Source organism: Pseudonaja textilis, chromosome Z (genome assembly GCF_049901715.1).
Source record: "Pseudonaja textilis isolate UNSWEBS1 chromosome Z, rPseTex1.2, whole genome shotgun sequence".
NCBI lineage: Eukaryota > Metazoa > Chordata > Lepidosauria > Squamata > Elapidae > Pseudonaja > Pseudonaja textilis.
In genome coordinates, this window is record NC_142008.1 from 61,070,355 (window position 1) to 61,090,515 (window position 20,161).

A 20,161-nucleotide genomic window follows, 5' to 3' on the forward strand; every position below is an offset into this window, starting at 1 on the left:
GGATGTGCCTCATAATATTCCAGTGTCCAAAATTACTCTCATATTATCTCTAATTTGTCTCTTTGGCAGGAATCCATTTTGATCTAGATGAATAAAATTATTCAAATATTTTTAAGTCTTTCTGCTAATATCGAAGCAAAAATTTTATAGTCTGCATTTAATAAAGAAATCGGTCTATAATTCTTAATTTGCAGTGGGTCAGCCTCCTCTTGTGGAATAAGTGTAATATAAGCCTCTGACCATGTTTTAGGTATCGTCTTCTTTGACATAGCTTCATTCATAACATCTAAAAGTGGAATGCTCAATGATTCTTGTAATATTTTGTAGAATTCTGCAGGCAGCCCATCTGGACCTGGTGCTTTCCCATTATTTTGTTTCTTAAGTGCTTAGCTTAGTTCCATCATTGTTATATTACTTTCTAACATTTCTTCAGTCTCTTTAGATATTTTAGGTAAGTTTGCATTCTGCAAGTACTGTTTAACTTTTTCCTCATCAATATTCTCTTTCTTGTATAGTTGTCCATAAAAGTCTCGAATGATTTCCTTTTTCTCTTTATTGCCATAACAAACTTGACCTTGATCATCTATTAACTGCGATATTTTCCTCGACTCTTTCTCCTTTCTCAGCTTATATGCTAGCCATCTACCTGGCTTATTTGCATCTTCAAAATAATTCTGTTTAGCATTCCTAATCTTCTGTGCCAGTTCTTCTTTCTCTATTAAATCCATTTTATGTTTAGTTATATCCAGTTTCAATTTGATGTCTTTTTTCTGTGGCATTTTCTGTAGTTCTTTTTCAAGTCTTTTGTGCTTATCTTCCAGGGCTTTAGTGGCTTGCCTTTTCCTAATATTCTTTTTTCTTATATAGTCTATTATCAAACCTCTCGCATATGCCTTCATTGTGTCCCAAACATTCTGCGCTGAAGTATCTTCTTTTCTATTTTCTTTAAAGAAAAAGGCCAGTTCTTTCTCGAACCATTGTATAAAGTCCTTCTCCTTTAAAATAGTATTATTTAATGTCCATCTCGATCTTTATTTTTGTCCCTTCCATTTAATTGTCAATGGGTTGTGATCTGCCCAAGTACTTGCTTCAATGTTTATTTCTTGAATACTAGATATTAGTTCTGTTGAAATCCAGATCATATCTAATCTGGACCATGATAAGTGTCTATTTGAATAAAAAGTATATTGTTTGGTTTTAGCATTTCTTTCTCTCCATATATCTTTTAAAATTAGTTCATCTGTCATTTTAAAAAAGGATTTAGGAAGTGTCTTTCTGTTGTGCTTTGCTGTTGTTGCTATATAGTCCAGTTTATTGTCCACAATTTCATTAAAGTCTCCCATCATAATTATATTAGCATAGTCCAGTCCAGTTATTTTCATATGTAATTTTTTATAGAATTCTTCTTGTTTATCATTCGAAGCGTAAATTGCAGTCAAAAGTATTTTTATATTATTATCCATCATTTCCACCTTTAATATTCTTCCATCTTCATCAGCGTGAATCAATTTTGCGGGGATGGCCTCTTTAATGTATAAAACCACTCCTCTTTTCTTACACTGAGTCAAAGAGGTAAATAATTTCCCTAGTTTTGGCTGTACTAACAATTGTTCATGTTGTTTTTTAATATGTACTTCTTGTAAGCAAATTATATCAAACTTTAATTTCCCTAATTTATGAAAAATCTTCCTTCTCTTAGCAGCTGAGTTTAGTCCGTTTATGTTCATTGTAATCAATTTTTTCTCTTCCATGATGATATTTTATATTTAGGTTTGGCAGGTCTCATACCTCTTGGTTCACGTTGGTCTTTGATATCCACCTGTCCACCTATTCTTCTTTTTCAATCTCCATTTGTTCCTCTTGGGATTCAGTTAATAAGACCTCTTTTTCTGCCTCTTCCTCTCTCCTTCCAAAAAATTCTGCGTAGAAGAGTTCTGCTTTCTCAATTGAATCAATTCTATGTCTCTGTTCTTGCCATATAAACATCAGTCCTTCTGGGATCAGCCATCTGTAATTCACCTCCTTTTTCAAAAACACTTCGGTCAGAAATCGATATTCTCCTCTCATCTCTCTCACTCTTCTAGGTATTTGTTTCTTTACCTTTATATTTCAACATCTTCTCTCTTGCCGCTTGTAAAATTTGTGTCTTGATGGATTTTTTAGTAAATCTAATGTGAACTTCTCTGGGTAGGTTATTTCTCTATCGCATATCTTGTGGAAACTCGGTATATCTCATCTACTCCATCCATCATCTTTTCCTCTGTTATTTCCAAAGCATCAGCCAAGATTTCTATCATTATCGCAGCCAAGTCTTGCCCTTTTTCTTCCTCTATATTTTGGAATCTGAGATAGAATTCTGACCTCTCCATCTCCCACTTCAGCATCCCACTTTTTTCTTGTTCAACCACTATTATTCTAGTATGAATATTTCCAATCTTCTCCTCTCTTCGTTTACCCTCTTCTTCAACTTTTTGAAGTCTCACATCGTACTTCACCATCATCTGTTGGATATTTTCCACTTTTTCTTCAGTCTTCCCTGTTCTTTGTTCAATGATGTCTATTTTTATCTTAAGTTCTTGAATTCCTTGCATAATCGTCTGTAAAGTTACTTTTTCTTGTTCTTTATCTTGCTTTAACATTACCTGCATTGAACGTTGTCCTCCAGATAGTGAGGAGGCAGAAGTAGATATAGAAGCACCCGGAGGTATGAGTTTCCTGCTCATTCTAAATGGTTCAAAATCTTCCGATTCTTTCAAATTTTAATCCAATTAAAAACGTAGCCAATTATAGTCCAGAGTGGAAAAGTCCAGCAGTAAAAAGCCCAGTAGTGAAGGAGAGAAAAAAAAGAAAAGAAAAAAGGAAGAAAAAAGGAAAAATTCTTCAGATTCTTCCTGACCCTAATCCAATTATGAAGTAGTCCACAATAAAAAATAAAAATAAGAAGAAAAAGAAAACCCAGTAATAATAATAATAAAAAAGAACAAAGAAAAGAAAAAGATTTCTTCAGGTTCTTCACACCTTAATCCAGCTAGAAAATCTCAATTTAAGAAAAAGAAAAAAGGAGGCCAAAATGATCCAAGAGCATAGATAGAAAAAGCAAAAATCCCAATAAAAACGGGAAAAAAGATAAAAATAAAAATAAGGATAAAAAATTCTAAGGCTTCCCCTTGAAAATAAAAAGTAAAAATAAAGACATTGCTAAAATAAAAATTTACAATAATGCTAGTGGGGGGGTGCGAAGCTAAAAAAAGGATTAAAGAAAAAGAAACAACACACTGCACTCTGTTTAATTGTCCAAGGCTCTTGTTATGACTCACTTCCCTTTCCCACAGGCTTCAAAGCCAAGCCATAGATATTTAATTGTTGATAGAAATCCAGAAGAACACCTGTAATAATATTCTACTGTGCTCTTCCCTCTATCTTATCAAATTAGAATGTCCTTGAGAAGGAGTCTTTCACAGTTCTCTCCACTTCAAGTAAAATTTCAAGCCTCTAGTTGGCAGTTACAAAGTTTCTTAGTTCTCACTTTCCCCCCTCCTCTCACAGAAGCGTAATTGAAGTTTAAAAAAAAGAACAAGAAATATATACATATATATATATATATACAAAAGAAAAATAACCAAAGGGAGCCTCTAGCCTAAAAAAAAAAAAGTTAAAAATCCAAAGGGAGAATAATATATATATATATATATATATATATATATATATATATATATATATATATATATATATATATATATATATATATAAATAAATAAAGAAAGAAAGAAACCAGTCCGGTTATCTACTAAACAACAATAAAGTCCGGTAGCAAAAAAATAAAAATAAAGCCTCGCTTTGACATCTCCCTTAAAAAACGCTCGCTTATTCAGTTTTGTCAAAATCACACAGATTTCTTCTAGCAATCAAAGTGTCCTTTCAAGCCTCAAAATATTAAAAAAAAAACAGTTTCTCACCCAGCCGACACACTTTCTCTTTCAGCCTCTTCCTTTCCGGAGCTGCCCCAACTTCAGCAGCTTGGGGGCTGCCTCTTCGCCGCCAGCAAAAGGGACTTCTCCTGGGTCATCCAGGGACTTTGCGGTGTCCCTGGGATCCACAGGGTATGCCCCTCACGATAACCGTCCCTACGGGACGGTTTAGGTCCGTTTCGACCGGCCAGGGGCGAAGATATCGGCTGCAATCATAGAGCTCGATTGCAAGCCGTATCGTCTCGGCGCCAGCTCCTCCCCTCTCCCTCATAGTGCAGATTATTTAATATATTATATTATTATCAATATTATTATTATGTTATATATTTAAAGATATATATGGATAATTAATCTTTTTGGAATAGGAGTTGTATAAGAATATTAATATAAAGTTATTAATATAATATTGACTTTAATAATGGAAAAATTGGGACTACTGAGTATTTAATAAGGGATTAAGTAACAATTGAGTAATTGTTGATTATTGATTATAAATTATTGAAATATAGAGCATTTAATAGTAGGGAAGAATAATAGGAAAAATATTGTGATATTGTGCAATAAAAGAAGGGGAAAGTGGAGGGTAATAGAAGTGGGTGGATTTGATAAGAAAGGAGAAAACAGATTGGTGGATAAGAAACAACATACTGACAAGATTGTTTAATATGACAAGTACTACAAACATATCCAAGATAGATACAATTAGGAAGATGACATGGCAAGTCACTCCACAGAAAGGGTTATTGACAAAATGCTTCCAAAAGAAAGATCAAATTCTATAAAGCTTTACAAGATTTAATGTTAAGCATTCAAGAGATGGTGGTTAAAAACTACAAGGACATGAAGAATGAGATGCAGGTGGTGAGATCTGAACTAAAAGAAAAGATACAAATAATAGATGAGAAATTCAAAGCTTTACAACAAAAAGCTCAGAAAAATCAAGACAAAATTGTAGAAATTGAGACAAAGATGGAGAAGGAAGGAAAAGGGGTGGATGAATTAATGGATAAAGTGGAAAAAGCTAACAAGGAGTTGGAAACAATGGTAATTTTCTTGGAGGTAGAAAAGGCAGCCCACTACCTAAGATTCCAAAATTTGAAGGAAGAAAAAGGGGAAGACCCACCAAAGGTGATGGTGGATATACTGGTAAAAATGTTAGGGATGGAAAAAGAAGAGATGTTCACACAAATGGACGAACTGTACAGAGTACAGACAAACTACACAAGGTTTAATCTCCCAAAAGAAGTCCATGTTCGATTAGTAAAAAAATCGATCTGTGATGAAATTTTGCACAAGACAAGAGACGATTCAGTCGAATATGCTGGAAAACAACTTACTGTGGTAAAACAAGTACTGAGGAGAGTAAGAGAGCTAAGCAGACCACATCACTTTCTAACAACAAAGCTGATAAAATACAATGTTAATTTTAAGTGGTTGGTACCCGAGGGTATTATGGTTACATGGCAGGAGAAAATATTTAGGTTGGATACACTTGATAAAGCAGGAGACTTTTTTGATCAAAAATTTACAAATGAAGAAGAGATAGAATAAATAATTCCAGTGAAGATGACAGAAGCACCTCAAAAATAATATAAGAACAATCTTAGATGTTATAGAAGTGTCAGCTCTGAAATTCATCGCTGTCATGTTGATCTCAGAGTTACTGTTTCAAATGAAGGATTTCTGGAAGTCTGACAAGAATATTATGAAGATTATAGTTGTGACCAGGTGGTGCTATTATTTTTAAATGCTAAAAATGCTTTTGACAATGTGAAGTGGGACTATCTTTTATATATGACAAAAATTTCTAAATGTTAGAACAAGAAGCTAGAATTTTGGTGAATGGGGAAACAACAAATAAATTTGAAATCCAAAAAGGAACTAGGCAGGGATATCCACTATCACCACTTTTGTTTATTTTGACTTTGGAGGTGTTAGCGAGAACAATTAGGAAAAAAAACTGAAATTAAAGGTTTAAAAATAAAAAAAGAAGAGTTTAACCTGAAAGCCTTCACTGACGATTTACTTTTTATCTTAGAAGAGCCACAAAATTTGGGACCAAAGGTTATAGATAATTTAGAAAAATTTGGAGAAGTCGCAGGGCTAAAAATTAATAGGGAGAAAACAAAAATAATTACAAAAAACATGACAAATAAACAAAAGGAACGCTAGAGAAAGTTAAATATTTGGGGATTATAATTTTGGCAAGACATACCAACACTTAAAAAAGATAACTATGATCCATTAATAAAGCGAATATCAGAAGATCTGGTAAAGTGGGATAAATTAAGACTATCCTTCATGGGAAGGATAATGGACATAAAGATGAATGTATTACCTAAATTATTATTTCTTTTTCAAAATGTTCCCATAAAATTGGAAAAAGTTTTTTGATAATCTGAATAAAATGATATCGAGTTTTATATGACAAAAGAAAAAACCAAGAATCACATTGAATTTGCTGCAAGATGCTACAGAAAGAGGAGGATTTGGCTTACCCAACTGGGAATTGTATTAGAGAGCTGCAATTCTAACATGGGTGAAAGATTGGATAAACCATAAAAATAAAAGAATATTAGTAATAGAGGGTTACAATTTGCAGTCAGGATGGCACACCTTTCTCTGGCAGGATAATCAAATGGGCTATAATTATGTCCAAAGACATAAAATTAGACAGATCTTTCTAATCACTGAGATAGTCATTGCGCCCTTCTTTGGGCTTACCAGAGGATCATCTTCAGAGTCAGATTCACTCTCACCAGGTCGGAATTCCCAGCTCCTCCCCTTTTGGAGGGACAAACTCTACAACCTCCTCTGCTTTCACTGTGGTCTCGTGCGGCTTAGCTGGATTTTTTTCTGGTTTTCTTCCTCCCGCCTGTGCCTTCTTTGGCTCCAACTTAGTGTGGCAGTCTGTAGCCTGTTGACCTTCCTTCCCACATCGATCATGCGGTGGTCTTGGGTTTCACTGCCGATCCTCCCTTTTGAGGCTTTGGGGCTTCTCGAGGGTTGGTGGGGGAGGGCTTGATCCAACCAAGGCCACCCCTGCATCTGTTTTGGGTCAGATAAATTTCCACCTCTGCTGCTAACACACACCAGAGTTGCAGATCACTCGGGTCTTTTCTGGTGATGCAGCTTTGATAAACATCTCGTTCAGCCCATCTTTGAATGCTTCTATCAGGGCCCTTCTGGGACCAGCCGCGAATATGGCATGCCAGCTCTCTAAATTCCTGGGTGTATTTGGCCACTGATCTCTGCCCCTGATTTATGGTCATTCTAATTCTAGCCTTATGTTTGGCCAGTGGGTATTCAAATCTGGCATGCAATGCTGTCATGGGCAGGTCATAATTCATCAACTGAAGGGCATTATTATTATGCAATGTCACCATCCATTTTGCAGCTGTTCCTTCTAAAGCCCTGGTGACACATCTCACTTTAGCTGCTTCTGATGAAAAATCCTCCCCGTATTCTTCCATATGGTTCCAAACTTGGGCTAGGAAGAAACCCAATTCCTTGTGATCCCCTCCGTATTTTACTTCCAACAGAGGCACCTTTGGAATTCCATGCCTTCTGGCAATTGCTCCCCCCGCTGGGGGCCCTTGAGCTGCAGCTGCCGGTTGAACTGGCCCAGGTTAATTTATGGGGATAGCTGGTGGGGCTCCCAGGGCTGCTGCTGCCTTCCCCTTCTCTCTCAGATTCTCCACGAATTAGCAAGTCATACCTTTGGTTGGGTTTGTTTCCTCCCACAGCTTCATTTAGGAGATTTAAGACTTGTGCTAGCAGAAGATTTCTCTTCTGTTTCTCATGCCAAGCTTCCTCTCTTCAATGTCATCTGGTAGTTGTCACCCTGGGGGGGGGGGGGTTCCTCCATTTCCTTCCATCCAACTCCCAAGGATCATTTGGGCCGGATAACCAGTTTTTCCTCCAGGTGCAGCCCTGCTAGCAACTCGGCCTCCCCTGCAACATCCCAAAGCAGGAAGTTGTTCTTCCAGTAACTCCCACATCTTCTTGGTCACCAGCTGAGTTAGACATTGTTTTTCAGACCCCCTAGGAAGAAAGAGTATTAATTCTCTGGGTGGGCTGGTAAACTGAGATCTAGAATAATGTCAGATGGTCCTCCATTCAAAATCCAAGAAAAACACCCTTAGGCTCCATTGTTATAGAGAAAATAAACTGTAAATCAAATGGAAGCATCAAAAGGATTCTAGATCTGAAGATTTATGTGCGAAAACACATATACAAAGTTATGGCACCGTTCCTACCCACAATAGTTCAAACGGCCCATCCATTTGAAGATGTGTATGTCATGTGAGGCATCTTTAGGTGGTAATGCAGACATCTGGCCATTGACCTTGGCCTAGTTTGATAAAGAGCTGCAGTTGTGCAGTAAGCAAGTGAATAACATAAACAATAAAGTTTTCCCCAAGTTATACAGTTCATTCTCTAAAACCTCCAGCACATTTCCCACCCCCACAAAGCCCAATTGATTCACCGTCACCGTTACTATGGCAGCTGAAAAGACAGCAAGAGAAAGGAGTCTTGAAGGCTGACAGCTTCATTCACAATTGTAACTGATCAGTTAAACGGATTCATATATGGGAGTGGTTGTCACAGAAAGTTCTGAACACCTTGGACTTGTCTGATGGGAGGGAAATTTGCCAGAATGTCTGTATTGCCTGTATTTTAGAAGTAGCTGCATACACAAGCATACACACAGACACACCATTCAGAATCAGACTGAGACTACCCTCTTCACCTATCTCCACACAAAGCTCCTCTTAGGTTGTTGCAGTTGAGAAAATAAATACCTCTCAAAAAGAAGTGTTGGTGATGCTCCAGGTGCTACAGGAGTCCATGACAAGTCACAGTGAGACAAGATATAGGAGAAGTGAGAAATGATATAGGAGAGATAAAAGAAAAAATTCAAAAGACAAAGGAGAAATTTGAGAACTATCAACAAATGATAACTAAAAATGAACAAAAGATCCAGAAAATGGAGGAAAAATCAGAACGAGTAGAGAAAATGTTCGAAGACATGTCCATGGTCATGTGGCTGTGACTAAATGCTGAAGATGCATGGAACACTGTTACCTTCCCACCAAATTGGTCCCTATTTTTCTACTTGCATTTTTACATGCTTTCAAATTGCTAGGTTGGCAGAAGCTGGGACAAACAATGGGAACTCACTTTCTTACGCAGTGCTAGGGATTTGAACCGCTGAACTGCTGACCTTTCTGATCCACAAGCTCAGCGTCTTAGCCACTGAGCCATCGTGTTCCTATAGAGATGTATAATGAGGTCTTATTAGAAGCCAAGATACCAGATATGTGGACAGAAGACAATGTTACTTTGATCCCAAAAGAAGATTCAGATTTAACACAAGTAAAGAATTATAGGCCAATATCTTTATTAATTAAATGCAGACTATAAAATATTTACATCAATAATTTCCAAAGATTAAAAAGATTTTTGAACGAGTTTATACATTCTGACTAGAATGGATTTCTATCCAAGAGGCAAATTAGAAACAATGTTAGAATAATTTTAGATACATTCAAATATTATGAAATATAGTGAAAAACAATTGGCATTAATCTTTTTGGATAAAATTACAAAGCTACATGAAAATACTAGTCTGGCTTTCTACAATGGAAGCACTGATACATCCAAATCTTATTAACTTGGAAAAAATTGTATTGTATAAAGACATTTTAAATGAAAATGGTGAACTTAAAACTAGGCAACAATCTCAAAATTAAGGGGTGGACTTAGCATGGTGATCGCAAGATATGAGAATGATACAAAAACATGGGGTTTCTATAAAGAACCAACAGCACTGGATAAGATATTATTAGGGACAGATGAAAAATTGATGTAAAAACATATAATTATTATTAAGCTATATTATTATTAAATAATTATTAAGCTATAAAATGGAAAAGGAACAAGTCAAAGAAACAATGATTGTACAAGCAATTTATTTTTTTTTTGGTTATGCTATAGAATTAGACGCATGGCAAAAACTGTGAGATAGGAACTAGAAACTGACTATGGCTACTGCATATAAGGAAAATCTCTATAAAATGTTTTATAGGTGGCATTTGCCACCGGCAAGATTGGCAAAAATGTTTAGCAACATGTCTGCCAAATGTTGGAAGTGTAATCAAACTCCAGGTACTTGTATGAAAGCAAGAAAATATTGGATGAAAATACATACATGGTTGAAAAGATGATTAAGCAACACATAGACCTCGAAACCAGAAATATTTTTGTTGGGTATAATGCCAGAAGGATATGACAAAGGGACTATATATTTAACGTTGCATGTATTGACAGGTGCAAGGATTGTATTTGCACAACATTGGAAAAATGGGAACAAAACTTATCAGATGAGGATGTATTTTGGAAAATACTACTTTCCAGAAATATATAGATTGATATTGAAGATAAACGATAAAGAAGACACAGAATATTATTTAACATGGAATAGAAGTAGCTAGAAATAAGAGGTAGAAAATAGGTGAAGAAAGATTATGATTATGTAAGAATTAAGTACAAAGTAGGTTGACAATTAGAAACTTTTTCATAAATAACATGCCCTGACAATACACTGTATTCAAAATGTTTATGAATAATATATATACTTGTGTGTGTGTGTGTGTGTGTGTGTGTGTGTGTGTGTGTGTGGCATTCGGCTTTGCTCGGGTATTTTCCCACGTCATAGTAGTTGTGCTTTTAAAGTTGTAGTGACGTTTCAGCAGAATCTCATCTGCCATCATCAGGCTTGATTCTGCTGAAACGTCGCTACAACTTTAAAAGCACAACTACCTGAGCAAAATACCTGAGCAAAGCCGAATGCCATACATGTAAGTACCCGCGAAAACTTGAGAAAACAAATATATATATATGTATGTATGTGTGTGTGTGCGTGTATATATATATATATATATATATATAAATATATATATATTATGTCTCACCTTTACAAAGGAGGTGAGAAGTCCAAATTCCAACTGAATACAAGCAAGCAAGCAAATTCAGTAATTATAGAGTTAATTCCTTGAGCCGATAAAGTTCTTGGCAGTCTCACACAAGCTGTCTGCCAAGTCCGACAAGAAAGCAGGAATATAAATCACACAAGCTGTCACAACACAGAATACTCTGGAGCTCCTCTGAATAAGTCACACGTTGTCCCATACGAAACTCTCAGAGCAAACACATCCACTTTTATTCCCTGTGGGGTGTGTCAGTCCCTCAGCTCAGTTTCTGATTCGTCCCTTCCTCCTGCGTTGCAGCTCACACTTTTGCCTGCGATGCTGCCTCGCATCAAGCCAGCATTCCTCTGCTTGATTCTCAGTCAGAGACTCTGATATGCCCTCCTCCTTTTCCTGATTAGCCTCAGGTCTTCCCTCCCGGTTATCTGCCGACACCTGAGGCACAATAAGGGAGGAAGGCATTGCCGAAGAGGAAGTCCTGGGGAGGAAGGCATTTCCAAATCCTCCTCTTCCTCATTGTCCGAGTCTTCATCCTCTAACAATGCAGGTTCAAACCTCAGAGCCACAACATATATATACATATATGTATGTATGTATACATGTGTGTGTGTGTGTGTGTGTACATGTATATATGTTTTCTTATGTTTTCGCGGGTATTTATACATATGGTATTTAGGTTTCTTCGGGTATTTTCCCACGTCTTAATATTTGTGCTTTTATTATAGCGACATTTCGGCAGAATCTCATCTGCCATCCTCAGGCTTGTGTATTGGGTTCTTTTTAATCTTGTGTGTCAGGCTTAGCAGCCGTTGTTTGAATTTGGTGCTGGCTTTCTGCTTTATTTGAATGTTTTTTTCCTCATCTTGATTGGCTGGGAGTCTACCCAAACCATTCAAATAAAGCAGAAAGACAGCACCAAATTCAAGCAGAAAATGATGAGATTCTGCTGAAATGTCGCTATAATAAAAGCACAAATATTAAGACGTGGGAAAATGCCCAAAGAAACCTAAATACCATATACGTATATACGTATATACGTATATACGTATATACATATACATATATATATATATATATATATATATATATATATATATATATATGTAGATCTTTGGTTGTTCGGGTTTTCTCCCGCGTAAGATTGAAGTATCTAGGCAACGTTTCGATGAAGTCTCATTCATCATCTTCAGGCTTCTGTCTCCAGCTCTGTGCTTCTCAGAGTAATGGAGATTGCAGCTGCTTCCTCCTTTTAACTGCCAGTGGGGGTGGAACTTGATTGGGTGGGGGCTTGGCTGTGTTCTGATTGGGTGGGGGTGTTCTCATTGGTAGGGGTTTGGCTGTGTTCTGATTGGTTGGGGGTTAGCCGTGTTCTGATTGGTTGGAGGCGTGTTCTGTTCAGGAGGGGGCTTGGTTGTGCTCAGGTTAGTTTTAGTTGCTGGGGATTTGAGCTGGAGAGTTGTGATCTTGCTGTTTGGCTTCTAGTTCGTGGTCCTGCTGCATCTTCATAGTGGGTGTCAGTTTGCTTCATGTATGGCTCAGAGGGGTTTGAAGTGGGTAGTGATGCAGCTGCAGTGCAGCTTCTGGTCCATGGTCGTTTCTCATTTTCTGAATGGGTGGGAGTCTGTTTTCTACATGGAAGTGTGGTGGTGGCATCTTGTGTGGCTCTCATGGGTGTGGGTCCAGTGTCCTTCTTCATGTTAGGTACTCGTCTGTTCATGAGGGCGGGTTTCCAAATGGCTGGAAGGCGGGAGGTGTCATCTCGTTTGTTCATGCTGTGTGGGCGTTTTTCTATCTCTATGGCTTCTCTGATTATTCTGCTGTTGAAGTGTTCGGTTTTGGCGATAGTTCTGGTATTTTTAAAATCAATTTCATGTCCTGTGGCTTTGAGGTGTTGGACCAGGGAAGAGGTCGTTTCTTCTTTTTTGATTGAGTTCTTATGTTCTTCAATGCGTGCACTTATTCTTCTGTTAGTTTGTCCAATGTATGTGTTAGGGCAGGCAGTGCAGGGGATTTCGTATACGCCTTGGTTTTCTAATTCGATTTTGTCTTTGGGGTTTCTTAGGATGGTGGATATTTTTGTTTGTGCAGAATGCTGTTTTGATGTTGTGTTTTTGGAGGATCTTGCTAATTTTGTCTGTAGTGCCTTTTATATATGGGAGGAGGGCTTTTCCGTTTTCTTGTTCTCTGTCTTGGATTTTGGTAGGGGCTTCTTTTTGGATTAGGTGGGTAATCTTCTTTCTTTGGAATCCATTGGCTGTAAGTACGTTGGTGAGAGTGTGTAGTTCGGTTTTTGGTGTTGTTCATCGGCTAAGCATTTTGTTCTGGAGATGAGTGTCTTGGCTACGGAATTGATCTGTGCTGGGTGGTGGTGTGAGAGTGCATGTAGATAGCGGTTAGTATGTGTTTTCTTCTGGTAGATGGTGTGTCCTAGGGAGCCATCGGATCTTTTGTATACCAAGACATCCAGGAAGGAAGTTGATTGTTGGCTTCTGTTTCCATGGTGAATTGTATTTTGGGGTGTAGACTGTTGAGGTATGTGAGGAAGTTGTTCAGTTTTCTTTCCCGTGTGGCCAGATTATGAAGGTGTCATCTCGTATCTGAGCCAGAGTTTGGGTTTGTGGTCGTATTTTTCTAGAGCTTGTGTTTCAAAGTGTTCCATGTAGAGGTTTGCGATGACAGGTGAGAGGGTGATCCCATAGGTGCTCCTTCTATTTGTTTGTATTTTTGTCCATTGTAGGTGAAGTAAGTATTGGATAGGCAGTGGTTGGTTAGATCTAGGATGTGCTTGGGGGGTTGTATTTGTTTTGGATGGCTGTCAAGGCTTCTTTTATTGGCACTTGGGTGAAGAGGATATGACATCGAAGCTTACTAGTAGGTCGCTAGGTTGTAAGTTTTGTTTCTTTATGATCTCGATGAACTGGAATGAGTTTCTTACGTGTGAGTTGATGGATTCTGCATAGGGTTGTAGTTGTTTGGCAAGAAATTTGGCCAGGTTTTGTAGAGGTGAGCCTATGGAGCTGACTATTGGTCTGAGTGGGGTTCCTTCTTTGTGTATTTTGGGGAGACCATAAAGCTTGGGGCATCTGGATGATTTTTCTCTGGGTATGATTCCTTGCTGGATTTCTTCACTGATGGGGAGGCTTTTATTTTGGATTTGGTAGTTTTTCTAGGTAGGTGGTGGGGTCTGTCTTTAGGGGTTTGTATGTGGGGTCTTGGAGTAGGTTGGTTAGCTTGGTTTGGTAGTCAGATGTGTTCATTACCACTGTCGCATTGCCCTTGTCTGCTGGTAGGATTATTATGCTGGTGTCTTCTTTCAGGTTAAGTAGTGCAGTTTGTTCTTCTTTGGATAAGTTGCTTTTGGGTGGTTTGCTAGTGCAGAGGATGTTGGTGATTTCGAGTCTGATTTTGTTAGCATCATCCGGGTTGGTTTTGGTCAGGCTGGTTTCAACTCACATATGATGGTTTCTGTGGGGATGTGTTTGGGAGCGACAGCAAAGTTGAATCCTTTTGAGAGGATCTTGGTTTCAGCTTCAGTGAGGATCTTGTCTGAGATGTTGTGCACTGTTTGTTTCATGTGTGGCTGTGGGGGGAGGAGTTGGTTTCTGGCATTGTTGTAGTTTCCTGAGTTTGTTGGTCTGTGTGTCTGTCTTGAGGATGGTCTGTGTTTCGGCTCTCCAGACAGCGAGTTGTTTGGATTTGTCCCAAAGTAGAGGGTGAATCTTGTTGCTGAGTCTGAGGTGGAGTGTGAGGAGATCTTTGTTGATTTGGTCTAGGAGAAACCTTTTGTGTGAAGTTCATTTCTAATTAGGGCCAGTTCTGTTCTTTTAAGGATGCGTTTGGTGGCTGCTCTGTTGGTGTGGAATTTCAATTGGAAGCTTGTGGGAATTAAATTTTGATCTCGGCAGTTGCATAGGAATGCAAGGTCACATAAAATGGAGGCTCTTTGGACTTCAAGTTTTCATAAGTCCTGGTCAGATGGTGGGTTTCCTCCCGTGAGAGGTGCAATATTTGTTTTCTGAGGTTCTCATGGGTATTTATATGTAGATCTTTGGTTGTTCGGGTTTTCTCCCGCGTAAGATTCGAAGTATCTAGGCAACGTTTCGATGAAGTCTCATTCATCATCTTCAGGCTTCTGTCTCCAGCTCTGTGCTTCTCAGAGTAATGGAGATTGCAGCTGCTTCCTCCTTTAACTGCCAGTGGGGTGGAACTTGATTGGGTGGGGGCTTGGCTGTGTTCTGATTGGGTGGGGGGTGTTCTCATTGGTAGGGGTTTGGCTGTGTTCTGATTGGTTGGGGGTTAGCCGTGTTCTGATTGGTTGGAGGCGTGTTCTGTTCAGGAGGGGGCTTGGTTGTGCTCAGGTTAGTCTTAGTTGCTGGGGGATTTGAGCTGGAGAGTTGTGATCTTGCTGTTTGGCTTCTAGTTCGTGGTCCTGCTGCATCTTCATAGTGGGTGTCGGTTTGCTTCATGTATGGCTCAGAGGGGTTTGAAGTGGGTAGTGATGCAGCTGCAGTGCAGCTTCTGGTCCATGGTCGTTTCTCATTTTCTGAATGGGTGGGAGTCTGTTTTCTACATGGAAGTGTGGTGGTGGCATCTTGTGTGGCTCTCATGGGTGTGGGTCCAGTGTCCTTCTTCATGTTAGGTACTCGTCTGTTCATGAGGCGGGTTTCCAAATGGCTGGAAGGCGGGAGGTGTCATCTCGTTTGTTCATGCTGTGTGGGCGTTTTTCTATCTCTATGGCTTCTCTGATTATTCTGCTGTTGAAGTGTTCGGTTTTGGCGATAGTTCTGGTATTTTTAAAATCAATTTCATGTCCTGTGGCTTTGAGGTGTTGGACCAGGGAAGAGGTCGTTTCTTCTTTTTGATTGAGTTCTTATGTTCTTCAATCGTGCACTTATTCTTCTGTTAGTTTGTCCAATGTATGTGTTAGGGCAGGCAGTGCAGGGGATTTCGTTATACTCCTTGGTTTTCTAATTCGATTTTGTCTTTGGGGTTTCTTAGGATGGTGGATATTTTTTTGTTTGTGCAGAATGCTGTTTTGATGTTGTGTTTTTGGAGGATCTTGCTAATTTTGTCTGTAGTGCCTTTTATATATGGGAGGAGGGCTTTTCCGTTTTCTTGTTCTCTGTCTTGGATTTTGGTTGGGGCTTCTTTTTGGATTAGGTGGGTAATCTTCTTTCTTTGGAATCCATTGGCTGTAAGTACGTTGGTGAGAGTGTGTAGTTCGGTTTTTGGTGTTGTTCATCGGCTAAGCATTTTGTTCTGGAGATGAGTGTCTTGGCTCTGGAATTGATCTGTGCTGGGTGGTGGTGTGAGAGTGCATGTAGATAGCGGTTAGTATGTGTTTTCTTCTGGTAGATGGTGTGTCCTAGGAGCCATCGGATCTTTTGTATACCAAGACATCCAGGAAGGAAGTTGATTGTTGGCTTCTGTTTCCATGGTGAATTGTATTTTGGGGTGTAGACTGTTGAGGTATGTGAGGAAGTTGTTCAGTTTTTCTTTCCCGTGTGGCCAGATTATGAAGGTGTCATCTATTATCTGAGCCAGAGTTTGGGTTTGTGGTCGTATTTTTCTAGAGCTTGTGTTTCAAAGTGTTCCATGTAGAGGTTTGCGATGACAGGTGAGAGGGTGATCCCATAGGTGCTCCTTCTATTTGTTTGTATTTTTGTCCATTGTAGGTGAAGTAAGTATTGGATAGGCAGTGGTTGGTTAGATCTAGGATGTGCTTGGGGGTTGTATTTGTTTTGGATGGCTGTCAAGGCTTCTTTTATTGGCACTTGGGTGAAGAGGATATGACATCGAAGCTTACTAGTAGGTCGCTAGGTTGTAAGTTTTGTTTCTTTATGATCTCGATGAACTGGAATGAGTTTCTTACGTGTGAGTTGATGGATTCTGCATAGGGTTGTAGTTGTTTGGCAAGAAATTTGGCCAGGTTTTGTAGAGGTGAGCCTATGGAGCTGACTATTGGTCTGAGTGGGGTTCCTTCTTTGTGTATTTTGGGGAGACCATAAAGCTTGGGGCATCTGGATGATTTTTCTCTGGGTATGATTCCTTGCTGGATTTCTTCACTGATGGGGAGGCTTTTATTTTGGATTTGGTAGTTTTTTCTAGGTAGGTGGTGGGGTCTGTCTTTAGGGGTTTGTATGTGGGGTCTTGGAGTAGGTTGGTTAGCTTGGTTTGGTAGTCAGATGTGTTCATTACCACTGTCGCATTGCCCTTGTCTGCTGGTAGGATTATTATGCTGGTGTCTTCTTTCAGGTTAAGTAGTGCAGTTTGTTCTTCTTTGGATAAGTTGCTTTTGGGTGGTTTGCTAGTGCAGAGGATGTTGGTGATTTGAGTCTGATTTTGTTAGCATCATCCGGGTTGGTTTTGGTCAGGCTGGTTTCAACTCCACATATGATGGTTTCTGTGGGGATGTGTTTGGGAGCGACAGCAAAGTTGAATCCTTTTGAGAGGATCTTGGTTTCAGCTTCAGTGAGGATCTTGTCTGAGATGTTGTGCACTGTTTGTTTCATGTGTGGCTGTGGGGGGAAGAGTTGGTTTCTGGCATTGTTGTAGTTTCCTGAGTTTGTTGGTCTGTGTGTCTGTCTTGAGGATGGTCTGTGTTTCGGCTCTCCAGACAGCGAGTTGTTTAGATTTGTCCCAAAGTAGAGGGTGAATCTTGTTGCTGAGTTTGAGGTGGAGTGTGAGGAGATCTTTGTTGATTTGGTCTAGGAGAAACCTTTTTGTGTGAAGTTCATTTCTAATTAGGGCCAGTTCTGTTCTTTTAAGGATCGTTTGGTGGCTGCTCTGTTGGTGTGGAATTTCAATTGGAAGCTTGTGGGAATTAAATTTTGATCTCGGCAGTTGCATAGGAATGCAAGGTCACATAAAATGGAGGCTCTTTGGACTTCAAGTTTTGCACCTCTACGGGAGAAACCCACCATCTGACCAGGACTTATGAAAAACTTGAAGTCCAAAGAGCCTCCATTTATGTGACCTTGCATTCCTATGCAACTGCCGAGATCAAAATTTAATTCCCACAAGCTTCCAATTGAAATTCCACACCAACAGAGCAGCCACCAAACGCATCCTTAAAAGAACAGAACTGGCCCTAATTAGAAATGAACTTCACACAAAGGTTTCTCCTAGACCAAATCAACAAAGATCTCCTCACACTCCACCTCAGACTCAGCAACAAGATTCACCCTCTACTTTGGGACAAATCCAAACAACTCGCTGTCTGGAGAGCCGAAACACAGACCATCCTCAAGACAGACACACAGACCAACAAACTCAGGAAACTACAACAATGCCAGAAACCAACTCCTCCCCCCACAGCCACACATGAAACAAACAGTGCACAACATCTCAGACAAGATCCTCACTGAAGCTGAAACCAAGATCCTCTCAAAAGGATTCAACTTTGCTGTCGCTCCCAAACACATCCCCACAGAAACCATCATATGTGGAGTTGAAACCAGCCTGACCAAAACCAACCGGATGATGCTAACAAAATCAGACTCGAAATCACCAACATCCTCTGCACTAGCAAACCACCCAAAAGCAACTTATCCAAAGAAGAACAAACTGCACTACTTAACCTGAAAGAAGACACCAGCATAATAATCCTACCAGCAGACAAGGGCAATGCGACAGTGGTAATGAACACATCTGACTACCAAACCAAGCTAACCAACCTACTCCAAGACCCCACATACAAACCCTAAAGACAGACCCCACCACCTACCTAGAAAAACTACCAAATCCAAAATAAAAGCCTCCCCATCAGTGAAGAAATCCAGCAAGGAATCATACCCAGAGAAAAATCATCCAGATGCCCCAAGCTTTATGGTCTCCCCAAAATACACAAGAAGGAACCCCACTCAGACCAATAGTCAGCTCCATAGGCTCACCTCTACAAAACCTGGCCAAATTTCTTGCCAAACAACTACAACCCTATGCAGAATCCATCAACTCACACGTAAGAAACTCATTCCAGTTCATCGAGATCATAAAGAAACAAAACTTACAACCTAGCGACCTACTAGTAAGCTTCGATGTCATATCCTCTTCACCCAAGTGCCAATAAAAGAAGCCTTGACAGCCATCCAAAACAAATACAACCCCCAAGCACATCCTAGATCTAACCAACCACTGCCTATCCAATACTTACTTCACCTACAATGGACAAAAATACAAACAAATAGAAGGAGCACCTATGGGATCACCCCTCTCACCTGTCATCGCATGAAACCTCTACATGGAACACTTTGAAACACAAGCTCTAGAAAAATACGACCACAAACCCAAACTCTGGCTCAGATACGTAGATGACACCTTCATAATCTGGCCACACGGGAAAGAAAAACTGAACAACTTCCTCACATACCTCAACAGTCTACACCCCAAAATACAATTCACCATGGAAACAGAAGCCAACAATCAACTTCCTTCCTGGATGTCTTGGTATACAAAAGATCCGATGGCTCCCTAGGACACACCATCTACCAGAAGAAAACACATACTAACCGCTATCTACATGCACTCTCACACCACCACCCAGCACAGATCAATTCCGTAGCCAAGACACTCATCTCCAGAACAAAATGCTTAGCCGATGAACAACACCAAAAACCGAACTACACACTCTCACCAACGTACTTACAGCCAATGGATTCCAAAGAAAGAAGATTACCCACCTAATCCAAAAGAAGCCCTACCAAAATCCAAGACAGAGAACAAGAAACGGAAAAGCCCTCCTCCCATCTATAAAAGGCACTACAGACAAAATTAGCAAGATCCTCCAAAAACACAACATCAAAACAGCATTCTGCACAAACAAAAAAATATCCACCATCCTAAGAAACCCCAAAGACAAAATCGAATTAGAAAACCAAGGCGTATACGAAATCCCCTGCACTGCCTGCCCTAACACATACATTGGACAAACTAACAGAAGAATAAGTGCACGCATTGAAGAACATAAGAACTCAATCAAAAAGAAGAAACGACCTCTTCCCTGGTCCAACACCTCAAAGCCACAGGACATGAAATTGATTTTAAAAATACCAGAACTATCGCCAAAACCGAACACTTCAACAGCAGAATAATCAGAAGCCATAGAGATAGAAAACGCCCACACAGCATGAACAAACGAGATGACACCTCCCGCCTTCCAGCCATTTGGAAACCCGCCCTCATGAACAGACAGTACCTAACATG